We start from the raw sequence: 8,402 nt of genomic DNA, 5'->3' as shown, positions 1-8,402 counted from the left end.
GAAATAAATCTAAACTCTATAATTTGATTAAATAATTAAGTATATAGCCATGTTAAAAACAGTGAAACAAAAATACCCATCTGAGTCTTTCTTCCTAGACTAAATAAGCTCCAAAGAAAGCATTTCTCCTATTTTACTTTGTTTTGAACTTTCCTCAGTTTTAGTGCGTTACAGATTTTTCCCAGTGTTAGTTTTATTAGACATGAACCAATTATTTCCATATACATCCAACACTGGTTCTTCTGTAAGGTTGGCTTTGAATATAGTAATGGTCAAAACATCAGTTCCATTCAGTAGATCCTGGTGGTTTTGTAGAGTAAAGGCAAATGAAAATAGCATGTTCTGGGAAGGTGCAGTCTTTCCTGTTGACCATGGTTGATTCTTTCATTCATTCAGGACCATTGAACAGCCTGTCAGAAATGAATAAGAACAAGTGTGGAAGAACAAGACCAAATCCCTGCCAAGTGAGCTTGCACTCTCATGGTGGATACAGAAAAGTAAACAGGCAGTGAAGGATGGTGATGGAAGTATAGGGAGAATGTGAGCACATGCATGAGGAGCACCAAACTCAGACTGTGGGAACTCTTCTCAGAGACGGTGACATCTAAGCAGAGGGCTGACCAGTGACTGTGGATTAGCAAGTCAGTGTTTGCTGGGAGGAGGGAAGAGGCAACTATTTCAGGCCCAAAGAGAAGATGCAAGGGCTGTGAGGATGAAGTGAACTTCGCTGGTTTATGGTATGCAGAATTCTAAGAGAAACCTGGCAGGAGAGGGGCTTAAGGAATTAGGGCCAAAATAGGTTGCTGGTTGTGTGATTGATTTTATGGCTGCTGGTGGCAACAAATTCCTCAGCATGAATTCTACCAAGTGAAGAAGTATTTCCTATAACTTGCTTTAAATTTCCTTAGCGTTAACTTCTCTGAGTGGCCCAGTCTCTTACGGCACAATGTAATAAGGATCTATCAGTTTTACTGCCTAGTACATATATTTAATGCCTAAGAGAGTGTAACAGTGAAAACTTCTCCCAGGCCTACCCGCAAGTTCATGAAAGTGGAAGTGACCCCACTGTTCCACTGTCTCCCAGTGGAAAGATAAATTCCCTTAGCACCAGGCTTTCTGGGGACTAAATGAAAGCAACAATGACTCAGCACTTCACAACGTGCCAGGCACAATTCTAGTTATAGTGATTTAAACTTCTAACTGTCCTATGCTGTAGACAGTATTGTTCTGCCCATTTTACAGGTGAGGATATTGAGACAAGGGGAGGTAAATGACTTCCACAGGGAAACCCAGCTGATGACAGGCAGAGGCAGAACTGGGTCCCAGGTGGTCTGGCTCCAGAGAGTCCCCCTCCACAAAAAAGGCTGTAGCAGTTAGGTGTCCTGTGAGCTGATTCAGGAATGCCCTGCAGAGCTTCTATTGCAGTGTCATGGCAACTATAGAGCACTCCCCTGACATTTGCATGAAGACAGCAACTCTTTCATCTCTTTTTGTGGGGTGGGAAGGGTGATGGAAGGCAATGGTGGAGTAGTGAGGACAATGTTTCACCAAAACGTGCTTATCAAAATAAGCATGTATTTAAGCTACAAATTATAACAGCTATTGGAAATTATGGTGGTTTACCATGGAATAGATTTCAGACTCCCCTTATCTGTACTTTTGCTTTATCTTTAACATAGGTAATGAAATCAGACAGGTCATTGTCCGTTAAAGTCTGTAATGCTTCCTGGTTCTCAAGAAGTGAAAATGAAACATTTTCTTTGCCTTTGCAGCTCTGCTACACTTTATTCAAATTCAAAGACTACTTTTTACCACGACTTAGTCAGGATTTTATTTTGTTGTGTCATTTTTAAAGCAAAATGTATCTTTTTAGAAGACTGTGTGACGTGCTTCTGCCCCCAAATGAAAATGTGGACTCTAACCATACCTGACATGCTTTTTGGTTTCTCTTTCAGGAGTTCATGGATTAGAATGCCAAAGACACAATATTGGTTTTGATGCATTTGCAGTAGCACAAATTGAAGTCCTGGCGACTTTATCCTGTTTTCATAAAAGAAAAAAAAGTTAAAGAGATGGGGAAGATAATAGCTAAAAAACAACAACAAAAATCTGAATTCAAACTGTGATGACTTTATCAAAGGACTTTCCTACTGACATTCAACATAACCTCAAAATTAACATCACCTTGCTGATATTTGTAGTTTACTCACAACTTTTCAACTACACTCTACTCTCTTTTGGGGAAAAGGAAGTTATGCATGCTAGCTGTTTTCAAGTTTAGCAGATGCACTTTGAAAATACTTGTTAGAGAGTGAGATTAAAAACAAAAACACTGTGTAATATTTCTATTACCAGGAACAAAATTGCTTGTATGAAAAAATATTTGAGGAACATCTTTAATTTGTAGCTGGAATTGATTTGTGTGTGTGTGTGTGTGTTGCTTAATTCTCAGTTCTGGTCGAAATCTGTCAAGTTGGATCAGGTCATTTGATCCTATCCTATTTCCAGTCTTCTTCTAGGACCTGTGAGCATGGGCAAACACTTTAATTATCCTGATCAAGTGTGGGGGACATCCTTTTGCTGGCCCCACTTGTAATCAACTGTGATCTCCTAGAAGCAGGCGAATTGATTGCTTCTGTCCTCCCCAACTAGCCAGAAGAGTAGGTCATACATTATCCTGGCTCTTTGAAAAAATCCAACTCAGTGATTGATTTTATGGCTGCCGGTGGCAGCAAATTCCTCAGCATGAATTCTACCAAGGGAAGAAGTATTTCCTATAACTTGCTTTAAATTTCCTTAGCATTAACTTCTCTGAGTGGCCCAGTCTCTTATGGGACAATGTAATAAGGATCTATCAGTTTTACTGCCTAGGACATACCTTTAATGCCTAAGTAAATCTCTCTTATTTTTCAGTCCAGGCTTAGTAATTCTGACTTTTGAAATCTCCTGTCATGACCGAATCTACACTGCACTTTATTTCTTACTCTGCCCTGGAATTCAGCCATTCCTGCACTACATTTCTTAAGGTGAAGAAGTGATAGATGAAGACACCAATCCAAGTGAACATGTATTATTCTCTTCTATAATGCTATTGTATTATATTCTCTCTTTTTTTCATTCTCTTGATTTCTCTGCACAAAAGAGGGAAATTCATCCAAAGCAACGGAAAATTTCCTTGAAAGATTTTTATCTAGTCACACTTACATACAGTGTAACGTCCCCCTCTTACAGCATTATACAGTTTGGGATTTGTTTTTAATCCCGTGGAAAATGTCCTAACAGGGCTTTGGTGTATCTTTGTTCCAATTTCTACATTCCTTGCGGAGGGGGTGAAGTTTCTTTTTATTAAATGAAATACACATCTACTTTATTAAATAAATAGGCACCTCAACCATTCGTTGCTAATGAAACAAAACTATAAATAAAACATCTAACTATCCAAGTATTATGTTTTCTCTACATTTGCCCCAAAATGTGCCTCATCTCCCTGCACCTCCAAATAATATTTCTAGTGTTTTTCATTTTATTAGTTTTGCAATGTCACTGTCCAGATAGAATTATTTGATGGCTTAAGACAACTTTTGTAAGATTTTCAAGCCCTAAATTAAAAAATCATATTTCAATAAAACAGATCTTGTCATTTATTTATTGGGATGTGTGTGAGAGGGACCTGCTGCTTCACACTCGTCCAGTACGTTGCCTTTGAAATACACTTGAATTTGTGGAGGCAGGGTGTAGAATGACAAAAACAAACAAATCCCCACAATACAGACCAAACTGGGGTACGCACAGACAGATTGATTTTAATTTTATTTTAATTTTGGAGTTTCTGTGAAAAGAATGAGGAGAGAGAAAAATGGGGAAGGGGGGAGATAGCATATTTAGGGTATGACAAATTGGGAATAGCTCTGCAGTGATCTTTTTCTTTTCTTTTCTTTTTTCTTTTTTTATTGTTTTTTTGTTTTTTTGAGACACAGTCTCACTCTGTCACCCAAGCTGGAGGGCAGTGGCATGATCCTGGCTTACTGCAACCTCTGCCTCCTGGGTTCAAGCGATTTTCTTGCCTCAGCCTCCCAAGTCACTGGGACTACAGGTGCATGCCACTATGCCCGGCTATTTTTTTTTTCTTTTGTATTTTTAGTAAAGATAGGGTTTGACCATGATGGCTGGGCCGGTCTCGAACTCCTGATCTCAGTTAATCCACCTGTCTCGGCCTCCCAAAGTGCTGGGATTACAGGCTTGAGCCACCACTGCGCCCCACTCTGATATCTTTTTCTGCCCTTCCTCTCTACCTTCTTCCTTCCTTTCCTTCTTCTTTTCCTGTCTTCCTCCTTCCCTCCCTCTTTTCCTTCTTTTTTTCGCTTTCATCAAAGGTTATTGTGCTAGGCACATTGAAAAGATAGACATGATCCCTGAACTTGCAGAGCAGAACCAGGCAGCCAAAAGCATTTGTATTAGGAGTCATCCAGGAGGAGCCATAGATGCATGGACAAGGAGCACGTGTGGCTGTGAGGGTTTCCTGTGGGAAATGATGCTAAAGCTAATGTGTGAAAGATGTGTGGAAGTGGCCAGGGGGAGGAATTAAGGGAAGAATAAAAAATCATCCCCAAACCAGAAAGTGTTCATCACAGCCGAGCTGAAGGAATTCCAGCAAGGCTGATGGACAGGGCTCCAGGTGGAGAGTTCTCCAGGAAGGCTATCCAGGCTTGGAGTGCTGGTCATTACTTTGAAAACAAAACTAATGCCAGAACTAGTTGGGGGAGATAGGGTGTTCTTTTTCCTACATCTAGCGAAGATTAGGTAGAGTTGGAATCATTATAATAAAATTATCTGACATAGCTACAGAACTCCAAAGAGGGGAACGTTAGAAATTCAAGAATATACTAAATGTCTGTATCCCTGTCCCCTCTGCCTAAATGAGGACGTGAACATGTGACATGGGCATTCCAGTGGGATGAGCTGAGTGCACTGGAGGCTACGAGGGTTGTGAATTGGCAAAGAGGCTCACCAGGTGCAGAGAGATTTGTATTTAAGGGCTCTCCTCTCAGCATTAGGGACATACAATTTAGGGATACCGTATAAAACACCTTTTCGGGTACTTGATACTTTAAATTTTAATTTTAACTAAAATAACTGTTTTAAGAGACAGATCTTACTCTGTCACCCAGGCTGGAGTGCAGTGACACAATCATAGCTCACTGCAGCCTTAAACTCCTGGGCTCAAGTGGTCCTCCTGTGTTACACTCCCAAGTAGCCTGGACTACAGGCATGCACCACCACACCTAGCTAATTTTTATTTTTTTGTGCAGATAGGGGTTGCCCAGGCTGGCCTTGTACTCCCTTTCTCAAGCTGTCCTCCTTTTTGGTCTCCCAAAGTACTGGGATTATAGGCGTGATCCACTGCGCCTGGCCTGAATACTTTTAAACTTTCTCTCGATCTCTCTCTCGCTTTCTCACTTGGTAGCCGAAGCCATAAAAGTCATAAAAATTAAGCAATTTGAGATTTCCCACCCAGGGGAAGGGTCACTATGTTGACAATGAGAGGAAATTAAAGGTTGGGGTCATATTCTCTTTGCTCATCCTTCTATTAGTGCAGAAAGATAATTGCATGGCTCTGATTGCATGGAGAGATAAAAGCCCAATACCCTTCCACTCTTCAGCACGTCTCCAGGACTGACAGCAGATCAAGGGACATTTGGCTTCAAATGGGGAAGAAAATTTGCTGGAAAAGGCCTCCTCAGAGCTGGGCATAGCTCTGTCTGATGGAGGCCTGACTTGCTTCTAAAAAGAGTGTGGTCTGAGTCCATCCCCTTTTCCCAAATCATTTTAAATCTTGCTGAGTCATTCAATTTCAAGTCTAATTAACTATCTGCTTATCTCTCTTAGTTGAGCCTTCAATGTCTTTTTCTGTTTGGGCTAACAAAAACAAATGGTTAGAAGGACTATCAAACATACAGATTCTCTTTTGCAAAGGTAGGGATATATTCCGGAGCTTGGTTAAGGGAGTCAGTGTAGGCTCCTCAGTCATCGTCCAGTTTTGGACTTTAGCACTTTTTTTTTTTTTTTTTTTGGTAGAATTTCACTCTTGTTGCCCAGGCAGGAATGCAATTGTGCAATCTCAGCTCACTGCAACCTCCACCTTCCAGGTTCCAGTGATTCTCCTGTCTCAGCCTCCCAAGTAGCTGGAATTACAGGTACGTGCCACCATGCCTGGCTAATTTTTTGTATTTAGTAGAGATGGGATTTCACCACGTTGGTCAGGCTGGTCTCAGGGTCAGGATGATATGTGTTAATTCAGATTCAAAGAGGCCCATCATTTATTTTGAAGTGAACTTTATATAACAGCAACTTGAACTGGACAGCAATGCTTGTGGAATCACCCTGGGCAGATAATGCGCTTATCAGGCCTGGACAGTACTATATTCCTCTGGATCCCTACATATTCCCCGGAACCCCTTTTAGAGTCTTTTGCAGAGAAAGTCCTCAAAACTGAATTAAGTGGCTGATCCAGCACAGCTAAGGGCATCTAAGGATGCCAGAATACCCAGCACCAGTGTCCATGTCTGAACCTTGCCTCTAATCCCTTTCTTATTTCCAGTTTCAGATAGAAAAACATTCCATAACGGGGGTAGTCAATTCAGAATAGCTATGGTGACAACAATAATGTAACAATGACCTAGACTGAGCACTCACTATGCATCAGACTGTGCTAAGCATTATTATATGTAATCCTTACAGAATCTGGAGGCAATATGTTCCTATTTCACATTTCTTATTTCTATTTCACAACTAGGGAAATTGAGCCTTAGGGAAGAACTGTTCAGTCACAGGGCTAGTGAAAGATGAATCCCAGATCCCATGTCAAGTTAGTCTGATTCTGGAGACTGTGTTGTTAGTCATTACCCAGACTCACAAGCCTGGACCTTAAGGCACAGAAGGTTCTAGAAATGAAGATAAATTTTTCTGGGCTGTATTACACTCAAAGCAAATTTAGGGTGAGAGGCCTGTCCTTGGGATTGATTATTTTCTTGTTTCCATTGTTCTTCCTTTCCTTTGTCTCACAACTCTTTATTGAATTGTACCAGGAATTATGACGGACACCTGAGTGGGGTAAGGAGGCTAAACAAGAAAGATTCTGCTCGTTCAGATCCCCTGCCCTCTTTCCATCCTTCTTCCCACAGGACTAATGAGCTGAACAATCCTAAAACATGACTATAGTCATGTCTTTGGGGGACTCCTGCAGACCCCTGTCTCCTACAATTCAACTTTTCAAGCCTATGTTGTAATTCCTAGGCAGAATTCTGAGCTCTGCTGTCATCTTTTAGTTTTGCACTTATTCCAAATATTTTGATCCAAATATGCCCTTGGTGCCATGCTTTATTATGCCGATATAACTCATATTAGTGAGTATCTGTTTTGGAGCCACTTGCCCTACATAAGTTATTGGGTTTCACTGTTTATCTTAGATTAAAAAAAAAAATTCCGTATGCTCTGACCTCCTGACACCTAAGCCCTGCCTGTGCAGTTAAAACAGGAAAACTAGTTATTTGATATCACGAAGGCAATTCAGCTGGTAGGCAAACTCAAATGTTTCCATTTCCCACTGGAGTATCTGCAATGTAGGGAACCATAGATTATTAATCAGGGATGCTCAAGAGAAAAATTGTTTCTTTTGTTTACTTGTTAATTTCCAAAATGAACTCAGTGCAAAGAAGATACAGTCATGGTGCATTTATTTTGCATTGTTAGCACCTATCATTATGTCATTGCATAAGGACCGCTCAAATAAATTGTTTTGAAATCACATGGATGGCTTTATGTCCTTTCTCCCACCTGCCTGCAGAGTTGCATGAAAAAAGAAAAAAACACGAGCATCAGCCAGGCCATTGGGGTGAGGATGCTGTTCACCGTGTGGGGGTGCCAGGCTAGCCTGGGTGTCTGGGGTCAGGCTTTGGCAGACCACCAGAGACAGGGCAGCTCATAGTCCAGGACTGATCCTAGGGGATCCTGAGCCAGCAAGTCAGTAATGGGAACCAGGGTCGAGAGTGGAGTGCGAAATTTATACCATGGACCAAAACCTCCGAGGAGGAAGCAATTTCACTTAAGGACATTTTCTTCCTAGTTTTAATTTTCCTTTATTTTAACTGCTACACATTTGTTTCTCACCAGATTCCTCAGTGTGTCTAGTTGTTCTGTCATGGGTGCTCCCGAATGCACTGCCACACGAATTTATCTCTAAAGAATGTACTGGCTGTTTTGGGAGAAAAGATGCTGGTTTATGTCATATGAAATAAAAATGCCTAACATTTACTGAGCACTTATTTGTACCAAGTGCTGCACTAAGATGTGCATGGAATATTTCAGGTAATTCTCAGAACCTACTGTCTGGGTGCTACTACCAA

Source organism: Rhinopithecus roxellana, chromosome 5 (assembly GCF_007565055.1).
Source record: "Rhinopithecus roxellana isolate Shanxi Qingling chromosome 5, ASM756505v1, whole genome shotgun sequence".
Taxonomy (NCBI): Eukaryota; Metazoa; Chordata; class Mammalia; order Primates; family Cercopithecidae; genus Rhinopithecus; species Rhinopithecus roxellana.
This window is presented reverse-complemented; position numbering follows the sequence as displayed.